The sequence below is a fragment of the Piliocolobus tephrosceles genome, unplaced genomic scaffold (assembly GCF_002776525.5).
Source record: "Piliocolobus tephrosceles isolate RC106 unplaced genomic scaffold, ASM277652v3 unscaffolded_19, whole genome shotgun sequence".
Taxonomy (NCBI): Eukaryota; Metazoa; Chordata; class Mammalia; order Primates; family Cercopithecidae; genus Piliocolobus; species Piliocolobus tephrosceles.
Genome location: NW_022300975.1, coordinates 3,836,040 through 3,855,879, shown reverse-complemented (window position 1 = coordinate 3,855,879; position 19,840 = coordinate 3,836,040).

Below are 19,840 nucleotides of genomic sequence, written 5' to 3'. Positions count from 1 at the left end.
GAAGGGAAGGGAAGGGAAGGGAAGGGAAGGGAAGGGAAGGGAAGGGATTATGTTGCCACTCTCAAATGTGTGCTCTCCGGAGTTTTAAATTCTGCTATGCAGTTGCTGTTCCATAAAATGATCCAAACATGATCTTCCAACAAAATGAACAACAACGAAAAAATCTGTTGCTAATAAAGGATGGAGTGACTATCATCAGAAACCCTTCATATAACCACAACATATCAAACAGTGATATAAATCTGGATTGATCATGTCCCCAGATGACAATCATCTATTCTGTAGCTTAGGCTGGAGAAAAATGAAAAAGACTCCTGAGAACTGAAACCAACATAGTTCTGAGGCCTTATGTTAAACCCTACTGGGACTGGGCATACTTTCCTATTCTTATGTGAAACAATACTGAAGCAAGTAAAAATAACGACTTTGTCTTACTCTAGGAAATACTCATTGTCAAGACAATAAAACTGTGAACCAACTTAACAACTTATTTAGCAAGACTAACAATTTATCAAGACTCTTTTCAAGTACCTCATCTTGCTGTGCTTATCAAGCCAAAGTTACCATATCATAAACTCTGCCCAGTACCAAGTTACCTACTTTTCCAGACTCAGCTTGAAATCTCCCAAACTGGGTAGCTGTAAAACCCTACAAACACCTCCATTTTGAGAAGCTATAAATACTTTATTAAATTGGTGTCCTCTATCTTACTATTTATTAGGAAGTCTAATAAAGTCAGTCTTGGTTGATTGATAGTCTTTTCTGGTGGTTTATTGGGGGTGGGAAGAGTAGAGAGTTAACACTGCTAAACTTTTCATCAATCTTTTCTTACACTGACTTGCAAAATGGGCCTCTTGTCCACAGAGTATCCTACCTGACTGGTTTTCTATAAATTAAATACCTGTTTCTTGTTGGTTTTTCAAAAGTGTATAAAGGCTTCCATTCCTCACCTTCACTGAGCCTGACTTGGGTAGCTCATCCCCAAACCATGAAGTCTACAGAGGAGTACAGATAAATCTTGGTGATGGTAGAAGAGTGAGAAGATTATTTATTGCCCCACTCCTCTGCCAAATCTATTTTGTGAAAATTGCCTTCATACACAAATATAGAAGGTTATTCCCTGACTATCTAACAAAGAGAAATCTCCCAACCACTTTTTTGGTCGCATATGTAACAGGCTTTGCTTCCTGGGAGTCAGTTATTTTATGTTTCTCAAGCGATTTAATAGTCTCCAATTCTGAGTCAAACCACCTTACTTTTCTTTCTCTCTATTCACCACCACAGTTGTTAAAGAAATTTTTAGGAGTTTTGGTTTCCTGTCCTCTCCATCACCTTTCAAACGCAGCATGGAAGAGCACGAAGTGTCTCAACTGTTCGTGGTTCTCTTCTTGTACATTTACAAACTATCCTGAAGTCCGAGTTGCCCACACTTATGCAATCAGGTCAAAATTTTTCTCCAGAAAGTTTGTAAGAAGGGATATTTGCACATAATACTCTTCTCTCCTCCTTGTAGAATTGCTTCACAAACATAGGGCCTAAATCTGTTGGATTGTGAGCTAATTAGCGTCAATTAAGTAAATAATATTATCAGCTGAACAGCACACTTTTGTGTCTCTCAGAAAGACTAACTTACGAACTAACCTCAGTTTACTTTATTTTCTCTAGGGAAAACTATTCAGTGCCCAGCTTCTTTCTTCTAGTGATGAAGGAAGGAAGGGGAAGGTAAGAGGTCCCTGTTTTCTCTGAGGGTTTGGTGAAGCCCTGCAAGGCAAAGTCAACTACTACTGATTATCTGCTACCTTCAGGCACACATTTAATCCTTAAGGAATGGCTTTCTTTTGTTGGAAGAAGCAATTTTGAGAATAATTTGTTAGGTCCTTCTATCAGGGTAGTAGTTTTCACTGAGAAATGACTGGCATACAAGCAGTTCAATGCACATTGTTAAACGCATGCTCTTTCCTTATAATATTTAGCAAAATTTTAGTCGTATAATAATTTGGTCAAAATTTTGATTATATCATCACTTAATTATGTAATTATTCATTGTCAATCTTCCTCCACTAGAATATATTTTCCAGAACATCAGGAACCATGTTTGTACATAGAAGATAGCTCCTTCACATGTCATTGGTGCTCTTTCTCTCATGGTCAGCACTTCTTGGAACATAGAAAGACCTCAGTGAAGACCTGCAGTGAATGAATAAAAGAAGCTGCACGAGTACAAAGGAAACCAGTCATCTATACACAGTCTTGCTAAATTATGCCTGCCAAATTATGCCTGCCATTGAGTTTCTTACCAAAATGCAGTGCAATGAGGAAAATAAATAGAATGGGGTAAACTTTCATAATATTATGTGGTTTATATTATACTTTATTCCACTCTTTTAGTATTAAAAAGCCCTGCACTGCCTATGATAAAATGGTGGTATTTGTAGAGGATAGTTTTCCATTTTGTGATTTTTAAAAGGACATTACTTGGAAGATTAAAACTGGCATCCAACTTTATTTCGTTTTAATACTTTTTCTTCTTTATGAAATCTGAAAGTCTGAGAAACACTGATCTAAATCATGTCAAAGTACAATTTTCAAAAAATTAAAAACATGACTCTTATATAGGTATATAGTATACAGATGTCAAAGATGTTTTGAACTCACTAATGAAAGAATCAGCAGGGATGGTAAGCCTGTTTCAAAAAAGGATTTGAGAAATTAAAAAGAGTTACTAAAGGAAGAAAACTGAAATAAGATTGCTAATTTAGATACAGGGCAATGAAATCATAATCTTCAGAGGTTACTTTTTGCTATAGGACAAAAATCATTTGAATTGCCATTAAAAATAAAAGTTAATTTGCAATTTATCCATTTTCTCCACGTTGACTGCACTTTATAGAATCTGGGCCGTGACCAAAAATAAATAGTAAATCAAACAAATTACCTTTGCTTAGTGTGATAGACGACTCAGACCAGCTTGTTACCTAGTCTTTAGTATGAGTTTGAAAGGTCACACAGTTATCTTTCTGCTTTATTTCCAAATTTTAGACAATGTTCTTTTTTTTTTTTTTTTTTGAGACAGGATCTCTCTTTGTCATCAAGGCTGTAGTGCAGTGGCACGATCTCGGCTCACTGCAACCTCCGCCTCCTGGGTTCAAGTGATTCTCCTACCTTAGCCTCCCAAGTAGCTGAGATTACAGGTGCCTGCCACCGCACCCAGCTAATTTGTGTATCTTTAGTAGAGATGGGGTTTCACCATGTCGGCCAGGATGGTCTTGAACTCCTCACCTCAAGTGATCTGCCCCCCTCAGCCTCCCAAAGTGCTGGGATTACAGACGTGAGCCACCTCGCCCACCCATAGACAATGTTCTTAAGAGGAACTTGCCTCTAATATTTAGATGGATATTACATATATGTATGTATGCATATAAGTAAACTTTGGTCTCTATATTTATAGATATGAAACTGAAAGAAGAGAAACCAAAAAATTAACGGTTGTTATTACTTGGAAATGGCATAACGAGTGTTACAGTTTTCCAGAGCTGTCATAACAAAGTACTCAGAGTGGCTTAAATAACAGAAATTTATAGTCTCACAGTTCTGGAGCTAGAAGCTCAAGATTGAGGTGTTGGCAGGGCCTTGCTCCCTCTGATGGCCCCAGGGGAAGGACGGGAGGGTCTGTGCCAGGACTCCTAGCATGTGGTGGGTGCTTGGCTTGTGCCAGGACAACTTGTGTTCACATGGGATTCCCCTGTGTGTTCGTGTCCAAATGTCCACTTTTCATAAAGAAACCCATCCGATTAGATTAGGGACCCATCCTAGTCCAATATGACCTCATCTTAACTAATTACATTTGCAACAACCCTGTATATAGGTAAGGCCACATTTTGAGGTACTGAAGGTTAGAATTTCAATATATGAATGAGGGGGAGGGCAGGACTCACAATCATGGGTACGTTTTTCTGAGACTTTTCTTCACTTTCTAAGTGTTAAGAAATAATACCGCCAGGCGCGGTGGCTCAAGCCTGTAATCCCAGCACTTTGGGAGGCCGAGACGGGCGGATCACGAGGTCAGGAGATCGAGACCATCCTGGCTAACACAGTGAAACCCCGTCTCTACTAAAAAATACAAAAAACTAGCTGGGCGAGGTGGCGGGCACCTGTAGTCCCAGCTACTCGGGAGGCTGAGGCAGGAAATGGCGTAAATCAGGGAGGCAGAGTTTGCAGTGAGCTGAGATTCGGCCACTGTACTCCAGCCTGGACCACAGAGAGAGACTCCATCTCAAAAGAAATAATACCAACACTCATTTCCCAAAATACTTGAGAACTGTTTTCGATGTCTGTATTATTAGTTTTCTTGGGGCTGTTGTAACAAATTACCACAAACTGAATGGTTTAAAACAACAGAGATAGCTGGGCACAGTGGCTCACACCTGTAATCCCAGGACTTTGGGAGGCCGAGGCAGGCATATCGCTTGAGCTCAGGAGTTTGAGACCAGCCCAGGCAACCTGGCGAAATCCCGCCTCTACAAAAAATACAAAAATTAGCCAAGTATGGTGACCGGTGCCTATAGTTCTATCTACTCAGGAGGCTGAGGTGGGAGGACCACCTGAGCTTGGGAGGTTGAGGCTGCAGTAAGCTGTGAATGTGTCACCACACTCCAGCCTGGGTCATAGTGAGACCCTAATTCAACAAAATAAAATCAATAAAAATAAATAAATAAAACAAAAATGTATTCTCATATTTTGGGAGGCTAGAAGCCCCAAATCAAGGTGTCAGCAGGTTTGTGCTTGCTCTGAAGGCTCTAGGGAAGAATCTTCTCTCCTTTTTTTTTTTTTTTTTTTTGAGAGAGATTCTCACTCTGTTGCCAGGCTGGATTCAGTGGCATGATCTTGGCTCACTGCAACCTCCGCCTCCCGAGTTCAAGCGATTCTCTTCCCTCAGCCTCCCAAGTAGCTAGGACTACAGGCGTGCACCACCACACTCAGCTAATTTTTGTATTTTCGGTAGAGACGAGTTTCACCATGTTGGCCAGGATGGTCTTGATCTCTTGACCTGGTGATCCGCCTGCCTCGGCCTCCCAAAGTACTGGGATTACAGGCGTGAGCCACCACACCCAGCCAGAATCTTTTCTCCTGTCTTAAGGGAGAAGCTCCCCTTGGCCCTCTAAAGTTTGTCTGAAAAATCAGCTCACCAAAGTCAGATTAATTGGAGAAAAGGCATATAAATTTATTTAACGTGTATACATAGGAGCCTCCAGAATGAAGACTTAAAGAACAGGGGAAATTGTCCATGTTTATGCTTAAGTTCAACAAAGTACGGACAGCCATGTAGAAATATGATTGGAAAAGAAGGGTGTGATCCAATGCTAATAGACCAAAAGGGGAAAGCCAGCAAGGCCTGTCCATCTAGATTCCTCTTGGCCTCTCTGAACACGCATTCCTGCCTTCTGGGTGTGGGACAGGGTTCTCTCTGGCATAGGGGTATTATGACCCACAGTCAAATAAGGCACTTTTGACACCAAAAGGCAGAGGGAAAGTGAAAGTACTCTTTTTAGGGTTTATGGCTTTGGGGAAGAGGGATTCTAGTTTCTATGGTTAACCTCAGAGGAGAATTGGACTGAGAAACAAGACAGTAGGAGAAAGTCAAAGAAAAAGTTTTGTTTCTGAGGCCTTCATTTTAGGGTATTGTTTTCTGAGCCCCAACACCACAATTCTTGGCATTCGTTGGCTTGTACCTTTATCAGTCCAATCTCTGCCTCAGTCTTCACATTTAATTTCTTTTCTCGCTTTTTTCCCAACTTACTTTCTTAGTGGTTGCTCCAGGGCTTACCATAAACATATAAGTTATCAGAATCAAGTTTAGATTGATACAAATTTATTTTCTTTATTGATTATTATTATTATTTTTTGAGACAGAGTCTCACTCTATCACCCAGACTGGAGTGCAGCGGCAAAAACAATCTCAGCTCACTGCAACCTCCACCTCCTGGGTTCAAGCGATTCTCCTGCCTCAGCCTCCCGAGTAGCTGGGATAACAGGTACCCACCAGCATGCCCAGCTAATTTATGTATTTTTAGTAGAGACAGTTTTGCCATGTTGGCCAGGCTGGTCTTGAGCCCCTGACCTCAGGTGATCTGCCCTCGTTGGCCTCCCAAGGTGTTGGGATTACACGCATGAGCCACTGTGCCCAGCCTAAACAAATTTAATTCCAGTGAAATATATAAATATTATTCCTATATAGGCCTACTCTCACTTCCCCATTATTGAGCTATTGTTGTTATATTACAATATGTTTCAAACCTGTCAATATTTTGTTATAATTATTATTTTATATACTTTTCTGTGCATGAAAGAGGCTGAGGGAAAAAAAAGCAAGTATATATTTATAGAATTTGTTATATTGATCCTATTTATCATTTCTGGTTCTCTTCACTTGTTCCTGTGCATTCAAGCTAACATCTGGTGTCTCTTCTTTACTCCAATACATCTTTGCTCTCACCCACCTTCTTTATGCTGTTATTGGCAAATATACTGCATTTCTATGTGTTATAGGTCCAACAATATAATTTGTATGTATATTCTTACAGAATTGCATTGAAATCAGATAAAAGAAATGTGTGTATACTGTATTTTATAATTGCTTAGTTACCTTTACCAGTGTTCTTTGATCATATGGATCCATATCACTGTCTTGAGTCACAGGTGGTTTCTCTTGTCTGCTTTTTCTTCCTTAGTATGGGTCACATTTCCCTGTTTCTTATCATGTCTCATTCTTTGTTGTTGGTGAAAACTGGACATTTGGGCAATATATTGCAGAAACTGGATACTGGTTCCCCTCTCCCCGCTCTGAAACTTGTTTTTCTTGTTGCCTGCTTGTTTATTTTTTAACGGCTTAGACAGACAATTTTAGTGAAGTCTATTTCCCCTACACTGTGAAACCTCGGATGTTGCTTTTCAGAGGGCATAGCTTTGGGCATGCAAGCAGTCATTCTGATTTGATAGTGATTTTAGCAAAATTTTCTTTGACTGCCCCTTTTCCTGATGTCTCTGTTAAGCTGTCTGCCTCCTTTGGTATCACACCGAGCTGTTAGGTTCCACTGACTGCTGGCTGATTGATCTCTTGTTTTTGGCAATGCCCTTGGGCATAAATTGTTCCACAGTCTGATCTTATTGAATTTGGGCCACTTTTCAGGGACAGAATATTTTGGAGGACAGTTTTTGAGGTTTGTTCTCTTGGAAGGCTCCTCTTAACTGTCTCTTGCCGGCTGTCTCTGGTAAATTAGCTGGCCTGTGGTTTTGGTTGTTACTCCCATAAATGTACTAACCTCCTCTTAACTGCTTTCTGCCAACATCTCCATTGTTTTTCAGAGCACCCTTAGGCTTGAACTCTACCACACTCTGTTTCAAATAAAGTCAATTCCTGTGAGGAGAGTTCGGGAGCTCTCTGTTTCTGTAGATTGCCTCCCTTCCTGGGGAAAAAAAAATACTGGAGCAGATTGGTCTGAGTACTGCGCAGGAGCAGTAGCCTCTGGTCTCCCCAGATTGCTTCTCCTGGCATGGCTCCTCCACTCCATTAGTCAGCTGTGGCAAAAGTTACCAGGGCCCCAGTACTCTCAGCCTGCCATATCTGGGTAGAGCCTCCTCCCTATGAGTTACAACTGGGTGAATGCAGGGCACCATGACCACAGCCATACTCACCAGGGATTTAGTTTCTGTAACTCAGAGTTGGAGTATGACAGAGGCTAGAAGCCTGTGCCTCCCTGTGAGATGCTGTATCCTTGGCTGTGAGTTTAGGAAAGGCATCCATTTATCGGCTACCCCCACCCGGAATGGAATTTCAATCAAGTTGCGCTGAAGAGAGAGTCATGGATCAAGTACCACAAAGTCTTCCTATTCTTAACTGACTTTGGTCGATTTTCTTAAATAAGTGTTTCTTCATCTGCTGTGTGCCCTTGTAACGAGTTCCAGAGACTTGAAATGGTTGAGGTTTTAAAAAAATAATTTGTACTAGTTATGCTTGTTTTGCTGGGGAGTGGGTCCACACAACTCTTTATGACTGCCATTCCTGATATTTGTTCATTATAACAAGTTTGGTCATTTGTTTTTCATCGTAAACTTGAACTCACACATGGTAGTTGTTAAAATTAGGAACAGTGTTTTACTAATGTTGAGTTTTTATGATATTTTGCAATAGGAAATATTTAAAGAATGGACATTTCAGACTTAATTTATTTTTCTCACACCATAAGGGAGAGTGCTAATATTGAATAGAATATGGTTAGAGAAAAATGTCTCAGAAGATTCTATATGTTTATAGTCTCATAAAAATGTTTGAAAACCTATGTTTAAAATCAAAAGCACACATCTGTTGGGAGGCAGCTGAAAGTGGGTATTAGTGCAACATAGGTGCAAAACCAAATTTACCTGTGTGAGTCAATCTAACTATAAGGGCTGACTTAATTATAATACCTCTTTTAATATTCTTTAACACCGGTAACAGCCAAGTCAGTTAATTACAATTCTGCATCAGAGTAGAAGGTAGTGGCTAAAATGAGTATATAGCCCATGCCATTTGTCAGTTTTCTTAATGTGTTAAGAAAAGTGGTTGCAACTTCAGAAAACTAAAAAATCTTATTTTAACTTTAATTTTAGGTTCGAGGGTACAAGTGCAGGTTTGTCATATAAATACATTCAAGTCACTGGGGTTTGTTGTTCATATTATTTCAACATCCAGGTATTAAGTCTAGTTCCCATTAGTTGTTTTTCCTGATTCTCTCCCTCCTGCCACCCTCCATCCTCACGTAGGCCCCAGTATCCATTGTTCGTTTGTGTCCATGAGCTCTCATCACTTAGCTCCCACTTATAAGTGAGATCACGTGGTATTTGGTCTTTTGTTCTTGCGTTAGTTTGCTAAGGATAATGGCCTCCAGTTGGGCGCAGTGGTTCACACCTGTAATCCCAGCACTTTGGGGGGCTGAGGCGGGCGGAGGGGACCTGAGGTCAGGAGTTCGAGACCAGTCTCAACATAGAGAAACCCTGTCTCTACTAAAAATACAAAATTAGCCAGGCGTGGTGGTGCATGCCTGTAATCCCAGCTACTCAGGAGGCTGAGGCAGGAGAAATGTTTGAACCTGGGAGGCAGAGGGTGCAGTGAGCTGAGATCGTGCCATTGCACTCTAGCCTGGGCAACAAGAGCGAAACTCTTTCTCAAAAAAAAAAAAAAAAAAAAAATGGCCTCCAGCTCCATCCATGTTCCCACAAAGGACATGCTCTCGTTCCTTTTAATGGCTGCTTAGAAATATATGGTGTATATATACCACATTTTCTTTATCCAGTCTGTCATTGTTGGGCATTTAGGTTGATTCCATGTCTTTGCTATTGTAAATAGTGCTGCAATGAACATTGATGTGCATGTATCTTTGTGGTAGAATGATTTATATTCCTCTGGGTATATTCCCAGTAATAGAATCGCTGGGTCGAATGGTGATTCTGCTTTTAGCTCTTTGAGGAATCTCCAGGCTGCTTTCCACAATGGTTGAACTAATTTACACTTCCACCAACAGTGTATAAGGGTTCCGTTTTCTCAGCAACCTTGCCAACGCCTGTTATTTTTTGACTTTTAGTAATAGCCATTCTGACTGGTGTAAGATGCTGTCTCATTGTGGTTTTGATTTGCATTTCTCTAATAATCAATGATATTGAGCTTTTTTCATATGCCTATTGGCCACATGTATGTCTTCTTTGGAAAAATGCCTGTATATGTCCTTTGCCCACTTTATAATAGGGTTGTTTGTTTGTTTGTTTGTTTGTTTGTTTGTTTAAATTTAAGTTCCTTATAGATGCTGGATATTAGACCTTTATCAGATGTATAGTTTGCAAAAATTTTCTCCCATTCTGTAGGTTGTCTGTTTACTCTGTTGATAGTTTCTCTTGCTGTGCAGAAGCTCTTAAGTTTAATTAGATCCCATTTGTCAATGTTTGCTTTTGTTTTGATAGCTTTTGGTGTCTTCTTCATGAAATCTTTGCACATTCCCATGTCCAGGATAGTATTGCCTAGGTTGTCTTCCAGGTTTGTAGTTTTGGGTTTTACATTTAAGTCTTTAATCCATCTTGAATTGATTTTCGTATATGGTTTAAGAAAGGGGTTCAGTTTTGATCTTCTCCATATGGCTAGCCAGTTATCCCAGCACCATTTATTGAATAGAGACTATTTTTCCCATTGCTTATTTTTGTCAGCATTGTCAAAGATCTGATGGTTGTAGATGTTCACCTTTATTCCTGGGCTCTCTATTCTATTCCATTGGTCTATGTGTCTGTTTTTGTACCAGAACCATGCTATTTTGATTACTGTAGCCCTGCAGTATAGTTTGAAGTTGGGTAATGTGATGCCTCCAGCTTTGTTCTTCTTGCTTAGGATTGCCTTTGCTATTTGGGCTCTTTTTTGGTTCCATATAAGTTCTAAAATAGTTTTTTTCTAGTTTCAAAAAGAATGTCATTAGTAGTTTGATAGGAATAGCATTGAATCTATAAATTGCCTTGGGCTATATGGTCATTTTAATGATGTTGATTCTTTCTATTCATGAGCATGGGATGTTTTTACATTTGTTTGTGACTTCTCTGATTTCTTTGAGCAGTGTTTTGTAACTCTCCTTGCAGAGATCTTTCACCTCCCTGGTTAGCTGTATTACTAGGTATTTTATTGTTTTTGTGGCAGTTGTGAATGGGATTGCCTTCCTGATTTGGCTCTCAGCTTGGCTGTTGTTGACTTATAGGAATGCTAGTGATTTTTGCACATTGATTTTGTGTGCTAAAATTTTGCTGAAGTTGTTTATCAGCTGAAGGAGCTTTGGGGCCAACACTATGGGGTTTTCTAGATATAGGATCACGTAATCTGCAAATAGGGATAGTAATTTGACTTTCTCTCTTCCTATTTGGATGCCCTTTCTTTCTTTCTTTTGACCGATTCTTTGGCCAGGACTTCCAACACTTTGTTGAACAGCAGTGTTGAGAAAGGGCATCCTTGTGTGTGCTGGCTTTCAAGGAGAATGCTTCCAGCTTTTGTCCATTCAGTATGATGTTGACTGTGAATCTGTCATAGATTGCTCTTATTATTTTGAGATATATTCCTTCAACACCTAGTTTATTGAGAATTTTAACATGAAGGGATGTTGAATTTTATTAAAAGTCTTTTCTGCATCTATTGAGATAATCATGTAGTTTTTGTCTTTAGTTCTGTTTATGTGATGAATCACATTTATTGATTTGTGTATCTTGAACCACCCCTGCATCCCAGAGATGAAGCTTACTGGGTTGTGGCAGATTAGCTTTTCGATGTGCTGCTGGATTTGGTTTGCAAGTATTTTGTTGAGGATTTTTGCACCACTGTTCATCAAGGATATTGGCCTGAAGTTTTCTTTTTTGTTGTTGTGTCTCTGTCAGGTTTTGGTATCAGGACGATGCTGGCCTCATAGAATGAAATGGGGAGGAGTCCTTCCTCCTCAAATTTTTGCAATAGTTTCAATAGGAATGGTACCAGCTCTTCTTTGCACATCTGGTAGAATTTAGCTGTGAATTCATTTGGTCTGAGACTTTTTTGGTGGGTAGGCTATTTATACTGATTCAATTCTGTAGCTCATTGTTGGTCTGTTCAGGGAGTTGATTTATTCCCAGTTCAGTTTTGGGAGGATGTATGTGTCCAGTAATTTATCCACCTCTTCTAGAGGAGTTCGTAGCAGTTTCTGATGGTTGTTTTTATTTCTGTGGGGTCAGTTGACACATTCCCTTTATCATTTCTAATCGTGTTTATTTGGATCTTTTCATCTTAATTAGTTTAGTTAGTGGCCTATTTTATTAATTAAAAACTCATGGATTCATTGATCTTTTGAATGGTTTTTCAAGTCTCAATTTCCTTTGGTTCAGTTCTGAATTTTATTTCTCATCTTCTGCTAGCTTTGGGGTTGATTGGTTCTGCTTCTCTAAAACTTTTTTTTTTTTTTTAAGACGGGGTCTCGCTCTGTCACCAGGCTGGAGCACAGTGGTACAATCTTGGCTTACTGCAAGTCAAGCGATTCTCCTGCCTCAGCCTCCTGAGTAGCTGGGACTACAGGCACATGCCACCACTCCCAGCTAATTTTTGTATTTTTAGTAGAGATAGTGTTTCACCATGTTGTCCAGGCTGGTCTCAATCTCTTGACCTCATGATCCATCTGCCTCGGCCTCCCAAAGTGCTGGGTCCTTTTCTAATTCTTTCAGTTGTGAAGTCAGGTTGTTAATTTGAGATCTTTCTAACTTTTTGACATGAGTGTTTAGTGCTGTGAATTTCTTTCTTAACACTACCTTGGCTGTGTTCCAGAGATTCTGTTATGTTTTATCTTTGTTCTCATTTGTTTCCAAGAACTTCTTGATTTCTGCCTTAATTTTATTATTTACTCAAGAGTCATTCAGGAACATGTTTAATTTCCATGTAATTGCATGGTTTTGAGTGATTTTTTTAGTTTTGAGTTCTATTTCTGTTGCGCTGTGGACTGAGAATGTGTTTAGTATGATTTCACTTCTTTTGCATTTGCTGAGGATTGTTTTATATCCAATTATATGGTTGATTTTAGAGTATGTGCCATGTGATAATGAGAAGAATGTATATCTGTTTTTGGTGGGGGTGGAGGTGAAGAGTTCTGTAGAGGTCTATCAGATCCATTTGGTCCAATGTCAAATTCAGGTTCTGAATGTCTTTGTTAATTTCCTGCCCTGATGAGCTGTCTAGCATTTTCAATGGAGTGTTAAAATCTCCCATTATGGTGTGGGAGTCTGCTTCTTTGTAGGTCTCTAAAAACTAGCTTTATGAATCTGGGTGCTCTCATGTTGGGTGCATATATATTTAAAACAGTTAGGTCTTCTTGTTGAATTGAACTCTTAACCATTATGTAATGCCCTTCTTCATCTTTTTTGATTTTTGTTGGTCTAAAGTCTGTCTTGTCTGAAATTAGGATTGCAACCTCTGCTTCTTTTCTAATTTCCAGTTGCTTGGTAGATTTTCCTGTCCCTTTATTTTGAGTCTATGCTTCTCATCACATGTGAGATGGGTCTCTTAAAGACAGCACACTATTGGGTCTTGCTTTTATATCCAGCTTTCCACTCTGTGCCTTTTAAGTGGGGCATATAGCTCACTTATATTCAAGGTTAGTATTTATATGTGTGGATTTGATCCTGTCATTGTGTTGTTAGCTGGTCATTATGCTGGCTTCTTTGCATGGTTGCTGTATAGTGTTACTGGTCTGTGTATTTAAGTGTGCTTTTGTATTAGCTGGTAGCAGTCTTTCCTTTCTATATTTAGTGCTCCTTTCAAGATCTCTTATAAGGCAAGCCTGGTGATAATGAACTCCCTCAACATTTGCTTATCCGAAAAGGATCTTATTTCTCTTTCACTTAGGAAGCTGAGTCTGGCTGCATATGAAATTCATGGTTGACGGTTTTTTTCTTTAAGAATATTGAATATAGGCCTCCTATCTTTTCTGGCTTGCAGGGTTTCAGCTGAGAGGCCCACTGTTAGCCTGAAAGGGTTCACTCTGTAGATGACCTGCCCTTTCTCTCTACCTGCCTTTAACATTTTTTATTTCGTTTCAACCTTGGAAAATCTGATGACTATGTGTCTTGGGGATGATCTTCTTATGTAGAATCTTGCAGAGGTTCTCTGTATTTCCTGAATTTCACTTCTCTAGCTTCTCTAGCAAGGTTGGGAAAGTTTTCATGGACAATATCCTGAAATATGTTTCCCAAGTTGTTTGCTTTCTCCTCAGCCCTTTCAGGGAGGCCAGTGATTCATAGATTTGGCCTCTTTACATAATCCCATATATATCAGAGGTTTTGTTCATTTCTTTTCATTCTTTCTTCTTTATTTTTGTCTGACTGCCTTATTTCAGAGAGCCAGTCTTCAGGTTCTGAGATTCTTTCCTCAGCTTGGTTTATTCTGCTGTTAATAGTTGTGATTGCATTATGAAAATCCTGTATTGTGTTATTCAGCTCCATTAGACCCATTAGGTTCCTTTTTATACCAGCTATTTCATCTTTCAGTTCCTGTACAATTTTATTGTGATTCTTAATTTCCTTGGATTGGGTTTTGTCATTCTCCTGAATCTCGATTATCTTCATTCCTCTTCACATTCTGAATTTTATTTCTGTCATTTGAGCCAGCTCAGCCTGGTTAAGAACCCTTGTTGGAGAACTGATGCAGTTGTTTGGAGGACATACGATACTCTGGCCATTTGAGCCACTGGAGTTCTTGTGTTGGTTCTTTCTCATCTCTGGGTGTGAGTGCTCCTTTAACTACAGCATAGATTGAGTATAGTCAATAAACTTCTTTGCTGGATGTTTTCACAGGGCCAAGGCTTTGAGCAGGGTCTTTATTTACATCAAACTTCTTGTGTCTGGTTTCACAAGAGGGTATGTTTGCCAGGTATTTTTGGTGTTGAAGCTTTGGGTGATTCAACTGTGAATTCAGTAGGTGGTGCTTAGGCATATTGGTCACTTGGTAGGCTCTTGCTTGGTCACGTGGCTCCCCTGTTTCCTCACAGTTGCAGCCATGCTTCCTCTCAATGCTCTGAAAGTGTGGGCTCCTCTACCACTTGAGTGCTGGCTGTAGATTGAGGCTTGGCGCTTTTGGATTGCCCACCATGGCTCTGGGGCAATCTCAGGGTTTATGTTCCTTTCCCAACTTGGAGGCAGTAGAGGAAGGAACCTGAGTAGTGGTTGTGGTCAGGGGTCTTTTGTTTGTCTCCTGGAGGCTCCACCCCAGAGAGATGCAGTTCAGCAATCACTCAGTGCCATCATCCCAGAATGGAGGGTCTGTGCTGTGGGTCCAAGCTGGGGTTCCCTATCTGGTGACAAGTAGGGTGGGGGGGTGTGGGACCCATGGGAGACAAGCTGGCCTTCTCTCCTTGGGTTAACAGTTTGATTTGTTGCAGGTGTGGATAAAGCACTTAGGGTCTTTGCTCCTTTGTTAGTCTGAGGGTGGCAAGGGCAGTTCTGCTGCAGAGGCAGTGGCAGAGAGGCTTTTGGTTGCCCCTGGGGGCTCCATCTCTAAGAAACTCAGAGCAACTATTACTGGGGGGTGTTCAGCCAGTGGGGTAGGGTGGCTGCACTGCTGCTGTGAGCTTGGAATTCTGCTTGTTGGGGAGCAGGGGGTTGAAGGCTTACAGGGAGGAGAGGTTGGTCTCCTTTCCATATGGTGGCTGTGGGGTACTGTAAGTTCACATGTAGTCCTCAGGCTCTTTGTTTCTTCCCCAGACCAAGGGCAGGAAGGATAGATTGTTACTGTAGCAGTGGCAGAAGGGCTGTTGTATGCCTCTTGGAGCCTCTCCCTGGGGAAACTCTGGGCCACTACCAGTGGGTCTGCTCAGCTGTGGGTGGAGCAACTGTTCTGCATTCATGGGCCAGGGCCCCTGCCTGGTGAAGAGTGAAGGTGGTGGTCCCCAGGGAAGAGGAGTCTGGATTTCCCTCCATATGGCGGCTGCGGTGTGCTGGAGGTGCCAGCGTAATGACTAGGCCCTTTGTTCCTTCCCAGTCCAAGGGCTGTAAAGGCTGAGCCACTGCACCTGTAGTGGTGGAGGGGTTGTGGGTTGACTCTGTGATTTCCTCCTTGAAGAAATGCTGGGCTGTCTTTGATTGTGGTGATCAGGCAAGGGTTGGGTGGTTGTGCTGCAGTCCCATGTCAGGCAGCACTGCCTAATGAGGAGAAGTGAGGACCAGAATCTGCGTGGAAAATAGTCTGGCCACTTTTGTGTAAGGGGGTTGCTCTTTGTTGGGGGTCCAGACCAGTCCCTGGTCCTCACAGACTCTCCCAAGCCTGGAGACAGCAAGGGCAAGGGCTGCAAGACAGTGAAGATGGCAACACTCCCCTGCCCCAGCCACTGGGAGCTCTGTCGAGGCAGTTGCAGAGCTGCTACTGGCTTCATAGCCCCAGCAGGGTGTGGGTAGAGGTCCAGGCCTGGAGGACCTGCACGGTGAGGAGATATGGGAACAGGCCACTTTTCTGTAGGGCTGTAACTGGGGGTTTGCTGTAGTCCCTAGTCACCTTGGGTTTTCCAATACCTGAAGGTATCAACAGTGGAGGGTGCAAAACAGCAAAGATGGTGGCCTGCCCCTCCCTCCAAAAGCCCTGTGCCGGGGAGGTATGGACCTGTTGCCTGCCCAAAGGCACCTGTAGAAGGTGGTTGGAGACCCTAGTCGGGAGGTCCCGCCCAGTCAGGAGGAACGGGATCAGGGGTCTGCTTAAAACAGCAGTCTGGCCATATTTTCACAGAGTAGCTGTGCTGTAATGGGGGTCTAAAAAATCTTATGTTAGAGATTTATACTTTAATATGAGAATAAAGAAGTATTATGAGATGCTTCCCTATTTGTGTTTTCATTTATTAGTAGTATTCTCTATGATATGCCAAGTGATAGTTTACAAAATGTGGCACCTATAAATATACTTTAATTACTCATTCAGTTCAATCACTTAGTCAAGAAATACCTACTGAATAAATACTGAGCTGTTCTAAATTCTGGGGATATCAATGTATGAGATAGACAAGGTCTCTGTTCTCTTGGAGCTTATTCTAATTATTGTCTTAAAACAAACAGATAAAAGTAGAAACGGGATGTACTGGATGGCATAGTGCACTGTTCAGATACCTCTGTCAGGACACAGGCAATCACTTGTGAGTTTCTGGGAGTGCTGGCTGCTGGTATTTCATAGGTACATCTCTCTTCTGGAATTGCTTTCTGTCAAAGGAACCTACTTCATCCAAGGTTACAAGCTTTCTCCTAGGGTAGCCTGTGCCTGATGACTGTTTAATGTGAAGTATGAAGATGTGTTCCTCTTGCATCAATTTATAGATAATTTTGAAGGGCTGTTTTAGTTCCAGAGAGCCCCAAAGGATTACCTAAGATTCTGTTATAATTTTATCACTATAGGATTTTTCTCCCTGTTCGATTGTCTCCTGTACTTAAAGGTGTTGTTTCTGGGGAAGCTCCCCAATAAACATCATGCACACAAACCTCCAACACAGATCTGATTCTGGGAAACTCAACCTAAGCTGGTGTGTCCTAGGAAGCAGATTCTAAACAAAACTTTTGAGCTGAATCACCTGCTAAAATGTGAAAAAAGCTAAGGTCAGTGCAAGAATTTAATTATAAGTGTAGTGGAACCTCAGAGAAGGTTGAACTGTTAACTCCAGCAGCTCTGCAACATTAGAAAAAAGGCTTCATTTAAAAAGTGGGACCCTTGGATTAGGATGGGGACACCTGGGTCAATAACATTTGAGAACCTGTAAACCCAGATATAGCTGAACCCTATGGGCCAGCAAATGTGTCTCACTCCTCCCTGTTAAAGGTTAGCCTGCCCCTTTAGCTTGTATTTGATGCAATGATCTATTCTTGAAGAACAACACATCACATCCTCAGGATCTATCCCCACCTACCTCCTAGCCACTAGACCCCTAGTTAGGGTCAAATCTTAGGATAACCTGAAAATGTTCTGGGTTTGCTAAGGAAGGGAGAGGAACTGTACACTAAAAGTGTATAGGGTTATCCAACACGAACTGGCATGAGGCAGGAGAGTATATATAGAACACGAACATGACAGGTGGTTTAAGGGATGCAACATAAAAATGAACAAGGGAGTTTTTTTTAATACAGGAGTACCTTCCTATAATACAAAATTTAACACCCTAACAAAGACCAAAGGAGATGCTACTAATTTGGCAGTTGGAGGAAATCAATGGCCCACACTACATGCAGTATAAATGCCAGATCTTTTGGGGAGGACAGTGGAGAAAGAAATCAAAAGGCTCAGAGAAGACAGTATGCAAGAGTGGATATACTTCTCAAAGCCTAACAATTCACCAGCCAGCTCTGTTCTATAGGAGGACCCAGAGAACACTCCATTTACCAAAGAAATGAGAAATGTGCTGGTGAGAAGGGCATCCGCATCATTGAAAAGCTCAGTTATGGTCCTTCTTCTTGAGTCATGGCTAACAGCAGGAGATGCTATTAGAAAACCCAGCCCTGAGTGTCAATGGAGATTACATAATCATGAAATAACAGAGTCCAGATGGTACCATTTCAATGACAGGAGCAAGGTGGGAATAGTTGGTGAAATGAATAACAAAGTTGGAAGGACAGCCAAGAGGGCCTGATGTGCAGGGCTCTATGGAGATGCCATAAAAAACATGGCATTTAAAGGTGCAGGATAAATGGGCAACCAACAAGACATTGCTATATATAATTATTTACATCTCTATAATCAAAGACAATCAAGAGTGCATTAGCAGAAAAACGGGGTCAGTTACTCCAACAAAAACTCCCAATCCTTTCCCTAGTTTCCAGATCTGAGCTAATTCTTAGACCTGAAGCCCATTGATTGAAAGATAAGTTGGGTTCCAACTAAGTAGGATCACAGCAAATATCTACCATAATGACCCGGCCACAACAATAAAGATTTTAGGGGCCAAGTCTGAGGAGCAAGATTCTAAAGAATAAAGTTTGAGGCACACCAGAACATCCATTTAAAAACAAAGGACACATTACTGCATGTCACCACTTCCAGCACTAGGAAGGAAGCATAGAGCTTGCTACGTGTCTCTGGGATCTGGAGCAGCATTTTCCACACTTGGAAATACAGCTCTAACCCATTCACCAGGCAAAGGGGAAGGCTACCAGCTTTGAGTGGGACTTAGAGTGGGAAAGCATCTGCAGCAGATCCAGACTGCAGTGCAATCACACTGGCGTCTTGGGCCATATGATCCAGCAGAGTCTAGGTTACTAAAGGTATCTGTGCTGTGAAAAGATAACATGTGGAATTTAGGGAAGCCACGGTAGAAGAATCATAACATAGAGCTCCTACAGTCTGCAGCAAGACCATGCCATCCGCAGCAAACAAGTATACACCATTTGAGAAACATGTTGGTGTTTCCTGGTTTACTAGAGCTACTGAACTCCGGTAGTGAAAAGGCTTCCGACCATAGGACATCAAGTGACCGTGGGTGAGAGCTGACCATCACGAGGTGCATCCTGTCAGATTCGTCACATCACAAGGTAAGGTGGCACAGCTGCAGTTCATTGTGGGGTGAGAATAGGATCAGTTATAATCAGTCGTGAGCAGGGCCAGAGGGCATTAAAAAATACACTGTGCCAGTGTACTGCCCAGATTTCCACGCCATTTGCCACTATTGCATTAACAACACTTTCCCAGTTCACACCTGCGCCACCTCATAAGCGCTGGGGATCCCTTCTGACCAACAATAAAGGGGAAGAACAGCGTCGCTTCACTGGTGGAGGTCTCAAAAGTGCATGCAAGCTGAGAATGGACTGCTGTTATACCACAGTCCACTCAAGGGTGAGCCAGGATGTTAGCTCCCTAGGGCTTTCATAATAAACATCATGAGCCAAGGGGCTTAAAACAGCAGAAATTTATTCTCTCACATTTCTGGAAGCTAGAAGTCCTAAGTTAAGACGTTGGAAGGGCTATGATCTCTCCAAGGGCTCTAGGGAAGAATGCTTCCTTGCCACTTCTAGCTTCTGGTAGTCGTTGGCAATTCTTGGCCTTCCTTGGCTTGTGGCTGCATAACTCCAATGTCTGCCTCCACCACATGGCCTTATTTCCCTTTCTCTGTGTCTCCAAAATTTCTATTTGTAAGAAGCTTTGGGCCGGGTGCGGTGGCTCACGCCTGTAATCCCAGCACTTTGGGAGGCCAAGGTGGGCGGATCACAATGTCATGAGATCGAGACCATCCTGGCTAATATGGTGAAACCCCATCTCTACTAAAAAATGCAAAAATAAAATAAAACAAAATAAAAAAGCTTTGACACT